This window comes from Coregonus clupeaformis, unplaced genomic scaffold, assembly GCF_020615455.1.
Source record: "Coregonus clupeaformis isolate EN_2021a unplaced genomic scaffold, ASM2061545v1 scaf0401, whole genome shotgun sequence".
NCBI lineage: Eukaryota > Metazoa > Chordata > Actinopteri > Salmoniformes > Salmonidae > Coregonus > Coregonus clupeaformis.
Window position 1 is genome coordinate 207177 of NW_025533856.1, and position 13436 is coordinate 220612.

Consider the following 13436-nt stretch of genomic DNA (forward strand, 5'->3'; position numbering starts at 1 on the left):
GAACACCTACGTGAGAATGCTATTCATTGACTACAGCTCAGCGGTTCAACACCATAGTGCCCTCAAAGCTCATCACTAAGCTAAGGACCCTAGGACTAAACACCTCCCTCTGCAACTGGATCCTGACTTCTGATGGGCCCCCAGGTGGTAAGGGTAGGTAACAACACATCTGCCACGCTGATCCTCAACACGGGGGCCCCTCATGTACTTCCCGTTCATCCATGACTGCATGGCCAGGCACGACTCCAACACCATCATTAAGTTTGCCGCCGACACAACAAGTGGTAGGGCCTGATCACCGACAACGATGAGACAGCCTATAAGGAGGAGGTTAGGAGACCCTGGCCATGTGGTGCCAGGATAAAAACCTCTCCCTCAACGTGATCAAGACAAAGGAGATGATTGTGGACTACAGGAAAAAAAAAAGAGGACTGAGCACGCCCCCATTCTCATCGACGGGGCTGTAGTGGAACAGGTTGAGAGCTTCATGTTCCTTGGTGTCCACATCACTAACAAACTATCATGGTCCAAACACACCAAGACAGTCGTGAAGAGGCACGACAAAGCCTATTCCCCCTCAGGAGACTGAAAAGATTTGGCATGGGTCCTCAGATCCTCAAAAAGTTCTACAGCTGCCATCGAGAGCATCCTGACTGGTTGCATCTCTGCCTGGTATGGCAACTGCCTCGGCCTCCGACCGCAAGGCACTACAGAGGGTAGTAGCGTACGGCCCAGTACATCACTGGGGCCAAGCTTCCCCTGCCATCCAGGACCTCTATACCGAAAGGCGGTGTCAGAGGAAGGCCCTAAAAAATTGTCAAAGACTCCAGCCACCCTAGTTATAGACTGTTCTCTCTGCTACCGCACGGCAAGCGGTACCGGAGCGCCAAGTCTAGGTCCAAAAGGCTTCTCAACAGCTTCTACCCCCAAGCCATAAGACTCCGGAACAGCTAATCATGGCTACCCAGACTATTTGCACTGCCCCCACCCCCCCTCTTTTACGCTACAGCTACTCTCTGATAATTATCTATGCATAGTCACTTTAACTCTACCCAGATGTATATATTACCTAAATTACCTCGACTAACCGGTGCCCCCGGACATTGACTCTATTTTTTTGTTATCTATTTTTACATAACACTTTTTTATTTTCTTAAAAACTGCATTGTTGGTTAAGGGCTTGTAAGTAAGCATTTCACTGTAAGGTCTACACCTGTTGTATTCGGCGCATGTGGCAAATAGGCAAATTGGATTTGATTTGGTTTGGTAACACACATGACACACAGTACCTCCTGGTTGAGTAGAGCAGTAGCCAGTTTGTGGACGTCAGCAGTGAGCAGCGAAGTCCCTCTGATCACCTTACTCAGTGCAGCGCAGGGACCGGTGGATCCCCGGACTAATCGGATAGCATTGAACTGTTCCAGAACAATGAAGGACAAGACAGGTGACCCCGGACCTTCAGTGGGTGGGGGCAACGTTTTGATGGATGAGAGACGGAGCTTAGAGAGAGAGCGATAGATAGGACAGACCGAAGGAGAGAGAGAGAGAGAGAGAGAGAGAGAGAGAGAGAGAGAGAGAGAGAGAGAGAGAGAGAGGAAGAGAAAGAGAGAGAGGATAATTAAATGACTTGTATCTAAATGACTAACTAGTCCCAGTTGCTGTGTAAAATGCATGCCACCCCCCTAGCTTAATGCCAACAGATGATTAATAGGAGATTACTAGAGAGGTGATTAAGCTAGCTGCTAGGAGGTAGTAGGAGGAGTAATTAGCTGGTCATTAGTTGCTAGTCCTTGTTGAGCTGGTTAATACACCACTGTAGACTGACCAATGGAATGGAGCATATCATATCTGGTACCGTCAGGGGCTGGGCTTGACACACACAGGCTCGCACTACACAACACACACACACACACACACACACGCACACACACCACCAACACACACGCACGCACACGCACACACACCAAAAAGAGTCGTCAAAGTGTTGTGTTTCATGTTTACAGTGAAACCAGTGAACAACATAATATGCAAACCAATGATCTCCTCGACTCCCTCCCAAAGTCACAGAGAGAAAGGAGTGAATTCATTTAGCAAAACTCCTGTATTGACAGCAGGGATCACTCTCTCCTAAGACAATAAAACAGAGATACTGTCCTCCTTCCCCTCTATTATTTCTGTAGTTTGTGTTGTATTCTCTCCCCCTGGTGCAGGCTGGGTAAGATATGCTAATGAGGTTTTACAGGGATCCGATGAGGGACCCGCCATTAATTAAAACCAGCGGGGGTGCTGCCCAAGATTCTGGGATGTCAAGCGACACCCATATAAAAAAAACATTAAACACAATGCATAATTCGTATTGATATCAAACATAACAACGGTGTGTGTGTAGGTGTAGCCTATTCTTACTCTCAGAAAATAATACATAGTAATGATGTCATAGCCTGGTCCTGAAGAAAGAACAATGACGTCCGTAACATACCAACACTCCTCCACTATAGCAACATGAATCATTAAATAAACTCATTACCCACATGAGAGACTAACAGGGGGAATGGTTACAAAAGAGGGAAGATAAGGCACACAAGATGAAGAAACTTAATCAGCTTTACAGAGACTTGAATTATATTGGAGTAAACAACACAGGGCACACACTGAATACATTATCTGGATCCACAGAGAACCACTGTTAGTATGGAGCCAAGTGACAAACACTTCTGGATCCACAGAGAACCACTGTTAGTATGGACCCAAGTGACAAACACTTCTGGATCCACAGAGAACCACTGTTAGTATGGACCCCAAGTGACAAACACTTCTGGATCCACAGAGAACCACTGTTAGTATGGACCCAAGTGACAAATACTCTTCTGGATCCACAGAGAACCACTGTTAGCTATGGACCCAAGTGACAAACACTTCTGGATCCACAGAGAACCACTGTTAGTATGGACCCAAGTGACAAACACTTCTGGATCCACAGGAGAACCACTGTTAGTAGTGGACCCAAGTGACAAACACTTCCGTATCCACAAGAGAACCACTGTTAGTATGGACTCAAGTGACAAACACTTCCGTATCCACAGAGAACCACTGTTAGTATTGATCCAAGTGACAAACACTTCTGGATCCACAGAGAACCACTGTTAGTATGGAGCCAAGTGACAAACACTTCCGTATCCACAGAGAACCACTGTTAGTATGGACCCAAGTGACAAACACTTCTGGATCCAGCAGAGAACCACTGTTAGGATATGGACCCAAGTGACAAACACTTCTGGATCCACAGAGAACCACTGTTAGTATGGAGCCAAGTGACAAACACTTCCGTATCCACAGAGAACCACTGTTAGTATGGAGCCAAGTGACAAACACTTCTGGATCCACAGAGAACCACTGTTAGTATGGGACCCAAGTGACAAACACTTCTGGATCCACAGAGAACCACTGTTAGTATGGAGCCAAGTGACAAACACTTCCGTATCCACAGAGAACACCACTGTTAGTATGGAGCCAAGTGACAAACACTTCTGGATCCACAGAGAACCACTGTTAGTATGGACCCAAGTGACAAACACTTCTGGATCCACAGAGAACCACTGTTAGTATGGACCCAAGTGACAAACACTTCTGGATCCACAGAGAACCACTGTTAGTATGGAACCAAGTGACAAACACTTCTGGATCCACAGAGAACCACTGTTAGTATGGACCCAAGTGACAAACACTTCTGGATCCACAGAGAACCACTGTTAGTATGGGACCCAAGTGACAAACACTTCCCGGATCCACAGAGAACCACTGTTAGTATGGACCCAAGTGACAAACACTTCCGTATCCACAGAGAACCACTGTTGAGTATGGACCCAAGTGACAAACACTTCTGGATCCACAGAGAACCACTGTTAGTATGGACCCAAGTGACAAACACTTCTGGATCCACAGAGAACCACTGTTAGTATGGGACCCAGCAGTGACAAACACTTCCGTATCCACAGAGAACCACTGTTAGTATGGACCCAAGTGATAAACACTTCTGGATCCACAGAGAACCACTGTTAGTATGGACCCAAGTGACAAACACTTCCGTATCCACAGAGAACCACTGTTAGTATGGACCCAAGTGACAAACACCCCTGGATCCACAGAGAACCACTGTTAGTATGGACCCAAGTGACAAACACTTCGTATCCACAGAGAACCACTGTTAGTATGGACCCAAGTGATAAACACTTCCGTATCCACAGAGAACCACTGTTAGTATGGACCCAAGGATAAACACTTCCGTATCCACAGAGAACCACTGTTAGTATGGACCCGAGTGCAAACACTTCCGTTTCCACAGAGAACCACTGTTTGTATGGACCCAAGAGACAAACACTTCCATATCCACAGAGAACAACTGTTAGTATGGACCCAAGTGAAAAAACACTCATATCCACAGATATATCAGAATCAGCAGTGGTGGTGGTGCATGACTGTTCAAATATTTGGGGATTTTGCACCTCAATGCTCTGGTGAATCCACACCCAGTTAAGGATGAAGCATTGACTTAAAGACAGACAAATTGGGCAGAGGAGACACGACAAAACAAATTAATGGCTCCTGGGGTATCATTAACATAAAATAAGCTTGTTTACAAAGAAAAAACTAAGTCCAGTCTCCTATTCTCTTCTGTCTCCTAAAAGACAGACCTTATTATAGCCAATCAGAAAACACTTCAGTCACCTCAATGACCAATCAACAAACAACAACAGCAGCTGTGAGACTAGGAGGACACATGTACATCAACAGTACACGTACGATACACATAACATATAATGTTTTCAGGCCCATAGAACAAGACATACACTAATGGAGGGGGGGAAGAGAGAGAGAGAGAGAGAGAGAAAGAGAGAGAGAGAAAGTGGTGAATGAGGAGGGAGAGAAGGGCTAAATTATTTAACACAAAAGGGGACATTTCAGTGATTTGAAAGGTGGTGGTTTCTAAGCAACTGCATACACTAGCAAAACCGAGGAGTGAGCAGCCATCGGCCAACACACACATTAGCAAGCAAGCACGCACAGACAAACACACAGCAGCTGTCAGGTAGAAAGAGGAGCGACAGAGAGGGGAGAGAAAGAGAGAGAGAGAGAGTTACCTGGTTGAGTTTCTTCCATAGGTTGAGGACAGGAGAGAGGCCATTGGACCAGATTCTCTGTCGAACTTTGATCCTGCTGCTTCCGAGCGGCTCAGTATCCTCAGCTGGGAGATCACCTGGAGACAGACAGACAGACAGACAAAGGGTGGAGGAGTTAATGTGTGTGGACATTGACCTTGACAGTTCAGCATGATAAAGGTAAATCAATCAGTCCATCCATCCATCCATTCATTGGACAGATAAAAAAACAGACCAGCAGAAAAGTTTATTTTCAATTTTCAATCAGTTTCTGAGGTGTAGTTTATACTCTGATAGTAGAGAGATAGGGTTTCTGTTCTGAGGTGTGTTTATACTCTGATAGTAGAGATAGGGTTTCTGGTCTGAGGTGTGTTTATACTCTGATAGTAGAGATAGGGTTTCTGGTCTGAGGTGTGTTTATACTCTGATAGTAGAGATAGGGTTTCTGTTCTGAGGTGTGTTTATACTCTGATAGTAGAGATAGGGTTTCTGGTCTGAGGTGTGTTTATACTCTGCATAGTAGAGATAGGGTTTCTGGTCTGAGGTGTGTTTATACTCTGATAGTAGAGATAGGGTTTCTGGTCTGAGGTGTGTTTTATACCTGATAGTAGAGATAGGGTTTCTGGTCTGAGGTGTGTTTATACTCTGATAGTAGAGATAGGGTTTCTGTTCTGAGGTGTGTTTATACTCTGATAGTAGAGATAGGGGTTTCTGGTCTGAGGTGTGTTTATACTCTGATAGTAGAGATAGGGTTTCTGGTCTGAGGTGTGTTTATACTCTGATAGTAGAGACAGGGTTTCTGGTCTGAGGTGTGTTTATACTCTGATAGTATAGATAGGGTTTCTGGTCTGAGGTGTGTTTATACTCTGATAGTGAGATAGGGGTTTCTGGTCTGAGGTGTGTTTATACTCTGATAGTAGAGATAGGGTTTCTGGTCTGAGGTGTGTTTATACTCTGATAGTAGAGATAGGGTTTCTGTTCTGAGGTGTGTTTATACTCTGATAGTAGAGATAGGGTTTCTGGTCTGAGGTGTTTATACTCTGATGAGAGATAGGGTTTCTGGTCTGAGGTGTGTTTATACTCTGATAGTAGAGATAGGGTTTCTGGTCTGAGGTGTGTTTATACTCTGATAGTAGAGATAGGGTTTCTGTTCTGAGGTGTGTTTATACTCTGATAGTAGAGATAGGGTTTCTGTTCTGAGGTGTGTTTATACTCTGATAGTAGAGATAGGGTTTCTGGTCTGAGGTGTGTTTATACTCTGATAGTAGAGATAGGGTTCTGTTCTGAGGTGTGTTTATACTCTGATAGTAGAGATAGGGTTTCTGTTCTGAGGTGTGTTTATACTCTGATAGTAGAGATAGGGTTTCTGTTCTGAGGTGTGTTTATACTCTGATAGTCAGAGATAGGGTTTCTGTTCTGAGTGTGTTTATACTCTGATAGTAGAGATAGGGTTTCTGGTCTGAGGTGTGTTTATACTCTGATAGTAGAGATAGGGTTTCTGTTCTGAGTGTGTGTTTATACCTGATAGTAGAGATAGGGTTTCTGTTCTGAGGTGTGTTTATACTCTGATAGTAGAGATAGGGTTTCTGTTCTGAGGTGTGTTTATACTCTGATAGTAGAGATAGGGTTTCTGGTCTGAGGTGTGTTTATACTCTGATAGTAGAGATAGGGTTTCTGTTCTGAGGTGTGTTTATACTCTGATAGTAGAGATAGGTTTCTGTTCTGAGTGTTTATACTCTGATAGTAGAGATAGGGTTTCTGTTCTGAGGTGTGTTTATACTCTGATAGTAGAGATAGGGTTTCTGGTCTGAGGTGTGTTTATACTCTGATAGTAGAGATAGGGTTTCTGGTCTGAGGTGTGTTTATACTCTGATAGTAGAGATAGGTTTCTGTTCTGAGGTGTGTTTATACTCTGATAGTAGAGATAGGGTTTCTGGTCTGAGGTGTGTTTATACTCTGATAGTAGAGATAGGGTTTCTGGTCTGAGGTGTGTTTATACTCTGATAGTAGAGATAGGGTTTCTGGTCTGAGGTGTGTTTATACTCTGATAATAGAGATAGGGTTTCTGTTCTGAGGTGTGTTTATACTCTGATAGCAGAGATAGGGTTTCTGTTCTGAGGTGTGTTTATACTCTGATAGTAGAGATAGGGTTTCTGGTCTGAGGTGTGTTTATACTCTGATAGTAGAGATAGGGTTTCTGGTCTGAGGTGTGTTTATACTCTGATAGTAGAGATAGGGTTTCTGGTCTGAGGTGTGTTTATACTCTGATAGGTAGAGATAGGGTTTCTGTTCTGAGGTGTGTTTATACTCTGATAGTAGAGATAGGGTTTCTGGTCTGAGGTGTGTTTATACTCTGATAGTAGAGATAGGGTTTCTGGTCTGAGGTGTGTTTATACTCTGATAGTAGAGATAGGGTTTCTGGTCTGAGGTGTGTTTATACTCTGATAGTAGAGATAGGGTTTCTGTTCTGAGGTGTGTTTATACTCTGATAGTAGAGATAGGGTTTCTGTTCTGAGGTGTGTTTATACTCTGATAGTAGAGATAGGGTTTCTGGTCTGAGGTGTGTTTATACTCTGATAGTAGAGATAGGGTTTTCTGTTCTGAGGTGTGTTTATACTCTGACAGTAGAGATAGGGTTTCTGGTCTGAGGTGTGTTTATACCTGATAGTAGAGATAGGGTTTCTGGTCTGAGGTGTGTTTATACTCTGATAGTAGAGATAGGGTTTCTGTTCTGAGGTGTGTTTATACTCTGATAGTAGAGATAGGGTTTCTGTTCTGAGGTGTGTTTATACTCTGATAGTAGAGATAGGGTTTCTGGTCTGAGGTGTGTTTATACTCTGATAGTAGAGAGATAGGGTTTCTGGTCTGAGGTGTGTTTATACTCTGATAGTAGAGATAGGGTTTCTGGTCTGAGGTGTGTTTATACTCTGATAGTAGAGATAGGGTTTCTGGTCTGAGGTGTGTTTATACTCTGATAGTAGAGATAGGGTTTCTGTTCTGAGGTGTGTTTATACTCTGATAGCTAGAGATAGGGTTTCTGGTCTGAGGTGTGTTTATACTCTGATAGTAGAGATAGGGTTTCTGTTCTGAGGTGTGTTTATACTCTGATAGTAGAGATAGGGTTTCTGGTCTGAGGTGTGTTTATACTCTGATAGTAGAGATAGGGTTTCTGGTCTGAGGTGTGTGTGGGTTTGGTCCTCTGTGTATCATTAATATCCAAAGTATTCTTTGGCAATATGTACATTGTTACGTCATGCCAATAAAGCTTATTGAATTTAAATGAATTGGGAGCGATAGAGAAGTACAGTAGCTCTAATGGTTATTAGATTGATAGTGTGTTAGTGATAGTATTAGTGTTAGTGATAGTGTGTTAGTGATAATGTGTTAGTGATAGTGATAGTGTTAGTAAAAGTGATAGTGTTACTGTTAGTGATAGTAAAAGTGTTAGTGATAGTGTTAGTGTTAGTGTTAGTGATAGTGTTAGTGATCGTGATAGTGTTAGTAATAGCGATAGTGATAATGTTAGTGTTAGTGATAGTATTAGTGATAGTGATAGTATTAGTGAAAGTATTAGTGATAGTGTTAGTGATAGTGATAGTATTAGTATTAGTGATAGTGTTAGTGATAGTGATAGTATTAGTATTAGTGATAGTGTGAACGCTGCATGATGGATATTGCCGACAAGACAATAGAGGAAAGGAGGGGGGCTAATAGGAATAAACATACATTAAATCCCCCACTACAACATATCGCAAATACTGCAACATAGCGCAACATACTGCAACATAGCGCAACATACTGCAACATAGCGCACTCTGCAAACACTGCAACATACTGCAACAAGCGCAACATACTGCAAAAATAGCGCAACATACTGCAACATACTGCAACATAACGCAACAACCGAATACGGCAAAACACTGCAACATACCGCAACATACTAACATATCGCAACATACTGCAACATAGCACACATACTGCAACATAGCGCAACATACTGCAACATACTGCAACATACGCAAAACACTGCAACATACTGCAACATAGCGCAACATACTGCAAAATAGCGCAACATACTGCAACATTTTGCAACATACTGCAACATAGCACAACATACTGCAACATACTGCAACAAATAAATGCTTCAGAGTTCAAGGAACAGACACATCTCAACATCAACTGTTCAGAAGAGACTGCATGAATCAGGCCTTCATGGTTGAATTGCTGCAAAGAAACCACTAATAAAGGATATTAGACCGGTGGAAATCTGTCCTTTGGTCTGATGAGTCCACATTTTTGGTTCCAACCGCCGTGTCTTTGTGAGACGCAGAGTAGGTCAACGGATGATCTCCGCATGTGTGGTTCCCACCGTGAAGCATGGAGGAGGAGGTGTGATGGTGTGGGGGTGCTTTGCTGGTGACACCATCTGTGATTTATTTAGAATTCAAGGCACACTTAACCAGCATGGCTACCACAGCATTCTGCAGCGATACGCCATCCCATCTGGTTTGCGCTTAGTGGGACTATCATTTGTTTTTCAACAGGACAATGACCCAACACACCTCCAGGCTGTGTAAGGGTTATTTGACCAAGAAGGAGAGTGATGGAGTGCTGCATTAGATGACCTGACCTCCACAATCACCCGACCTCAATCAAATTGAGATGGTTTGGGATGAGTTGGACCCCAGAGTGAAAAGCAGCCAACAAGTTCTCAGCATATGTGGGAACTCCTTCAAGACTGTTGGAAAAACATTCCAGTTGAAGCTGGTTGAGAGAATGCCAAGAGTGTGCAAAGCTGTCATCAAGGGCAAAGGGTGGCTACTTTGAAGAATCTCAAATATAAAATATGTTTTTGGTTACTACATGATTTCATGTGCTATTTCATAGTTTTGATGTCTTCACTATTATTCTACAATGTAGGAAATAGTAAAATAAAGAATAACCATTGAATGAGTAGGTGTGTCCGAAACTTTTTGACTGGTACTGTGTGTCTGAATTTGATTAGAGCTTTGATCAAAAATTCAAGCCTGATGCTACCTGAGCATGATGAGCCATACATTAAATACATTTTATGAGCACAAGACCAAAAAAGCACAAACGATTGTGCCGTTATCCAATACATATACAATGCATTTGGAAAATATCAGACCCCTTGACTTTTTCCACATTTTGTTACGTTACAGTCTTATTCTAAAATGGAAGACACTTATTTCCCCTCATCAATCTACACACAATACACCATAATGACAAAGCAAAAACAGGTTTTTAGAAATGTTAGCACATTTATGTTTTTTTCCAATCACATTTGCATAAGTATTCAGACCCTTTACTCAGTACTTTGTTGAAGCACCTTTGACAGTGATTACAGCCTTGAGTATTCTTGGGTATGACGCTACAAGCTTGGCACAGCTGTATTTGCGGAGTTTCTCCCATTCTTCTCTGCAGATCCTCTCAAGCTCTGTCAGGTTGGATGGGGAGCGTCGCTGCACAGCTATTTCAGGTCTCTCCAGATATTTTCGATCGGGTTCAAGTCCGGGCTCTGGCTGGGCCACTCAAGGACATTCAGAGACTTGTCCCAAAGCCACTCCTGCATTGTCTTGGCTGTGTGCTTAGGGTCTTTGTCCTGTTGGAAGGTGAACCTTCTTCCAGTCTGAGGTCCTGAGCACTCTGGAGCAGGTTTTCATCAAGGATCTCTCTGTACTTTGCTCCGTTCATCTTTCCCTCAAACCTGACTAGTCTGCCAGTCCCTGCCGCTGAAAAACTTCCCCACAGCATGATGCTGCCACCACCATGCTTCCCGTAGGGATGGTGCCGAGTTAGAGTGACAATCGGGTTCTTGGTCACCTCCTGACCAAGGCCCTTCTCCCCGATTGCTCCAGTTTGACCAGGTGGCCAGCTCTAGAAAGAGTCTTGGTGGTTCCAAACTTCTTCCATTTAAGAATGATGGAGGCCACTGTGTTCTTGGGGACATTCAATGCTGCAGAAATGTTTTGGTACCCTTCCCCAGATCTGTACCTCAACACAATCCTGTCTTGGAGCTCTAAGGACAATTCCTTCGACCTCATGGCTTGGTTTTGCTCTGACATGCACTGTCAACTGTGGGACCTTATATAGACAGGTGTGTGCCTTTCCAAATCATGTCCAATCAATTGAATTTACCACGTGGACTCCAATCAAGTTGTAAAAACATCAAGGATGATCAATGGAAACAGGATGCACCTGAGCTCAATTTCGTGTCTCATAGCGATTTTTAATACATTTGCGAACAACTTTGTCATTATGGGGTATTGTGTGATGAAACTAGCTCCAGTAGGCTAATCTTTTTGAATGTGAACTGTATTACTGTACTGTATTGTATTATACTGTATTATATGGACTGGAATTATGCACATCGTTCAAACCATGATAAAACTGAGAGAACGTGATTCTGGTGCAGCACATGCAGCCTACAAAGTTATAAGTACAGTGCCTTGCAAGAATATTCATCCCCTTGTCGTTTTTCCTATTTTGTTGCATTAAAACCTGTCATTTAAATTGATAATTATTTGGATTTCATGTAATGGACATACATAAAATAGTCCAAATTGGTGAAGTGAAATGAAAAAAATAACTTGTTTCAAAAATTCTAAAAAATAAATAACGGAAAAGTGGTGCATGGATATGTATTCACCCCGTTTGCTATGAAGCCCCCTAAATATGATCTGGTGCAACCAATTACCATCAGAAGTCACAAAATTAGTTACATAAAGTCACAAGTCGGTAACTAGGTTCTCGCCATTCAAACCTACTGTACACGCTAACACATAGGAGTGCCAATGTGCTGTGTGGTGTGCAGTGTGTTGTCCTTTGCTGTCCTGTCTTGTCCTGTCCTCTGCTGTCCTGTCCTGTGCTGTCCTGTCCTGTGCTGTCCTGTCCTGTCCTGTGCTGTCCTGTCCTGTGCTGTCCTGTCCTGTCCTGTCCTGTGCTGTCCTGTCCTGTGCTGTCCTGTCCTGTGCTGTCTTGTCCTGTCTTGTGCTGTCCTGTCCTGTGCTGTCCTGTCCTGTCCTGTGCTGTCCTGTGCTGCCTGTCCCTGTCTGCTCTGAGATGTGTTAAGGGATAATGAATGAGGTGAGTGAGTGAATGTCTGGCCCACTACCTAATACTTAAACCACAAGGGCACACAGACACCTCTCTCTCCCAGAAACCCTCCCTCCCACCCACCCATTCACCCACCCAGACTTGGGGTAGTGTAGGGGTACAGGACTCCTCGTCCATCATGTCTGACAGGGAGAGTGTTATAAAGTTCCACCTCACAGCTCCGAACTACTGTCACTGACCTTACTTAGAACCTACACACACAGATCTTAACATAGACACACACACAATTTCTCTATAAGGGAAACACACACACACAACCTGTGTCTGAGTCGGCTCTCAGAAGATGTGTGTGAGCTGTTGTTATCAGAGCTCTGCAGGCTTGGCAGGTACTCCCTTCATCCCTACTCTCTGTCTCTCTCCCACCCTGACACACACACAACACACACACAGACACACACACACACACACACACACACACACACACACACACACACACACACACACACACACACACACACACACACACACACACACACACACACACACCACACACACACACACACACACACACACAACAAACACACACACACACAACCCCCACACACACACAAACTCTCCCTATGAGTTGTTCCAGTGCTGGCCTGGTTCGCTCTCTTTGCAAAACGCCTACAGGGTTAGGAAAGTTCAGAAGGCTCTCTGTGCCACTTGGTGCCAAACCTCTCCATTAGAGTGTGTGTCTGTGGGTGTGTGTGTGTGTGTGTGTGTGTGTGTGTGTGTGAGAGGGAGTGACTAGGCCTACTTGTCAGTATCGGTCCTGTGTGTTTGTGATGGATGCATTTATGTTGGTTACATCAGCCAGTGTCTGCAGCAACAACAACAACCTCCACCCCTGGGTCCAGCTGTAGGACGACAGGCTGCCAACACAATAGTCACACTGAGGACATTGAGGACATTTACCAGGAAATGGCATGTGTAGCAGCACAGGATTATAGAGAGAGTGAATGATGATTTTCTGTAGTGATAATGGTGTCTCAGGATTCATTTAAATAACACTACACTACAAAACACATATTTTCTCTCTCTCCTCTCCTCATCCAGTGCTGATACAGTGTAATGAGTCATCAGAGAAGAGGAGTGCAGGGAGGGAGGGCAGGAGGTGTGATTCTCACTGTTAGACTGAATCATATCTCTACTGTAGTGCCT

General features: G+C 43.7%; 1 pseudogene; it reads right to left on the reverse strand.

The window, feature by feature from the left end:
• Nucleotides 1–13436, reverse strand: part of LOC123484662 — a 171646-nt pseudogene that overhangs the window by 14354 nt on the left and 143856 nt on the right.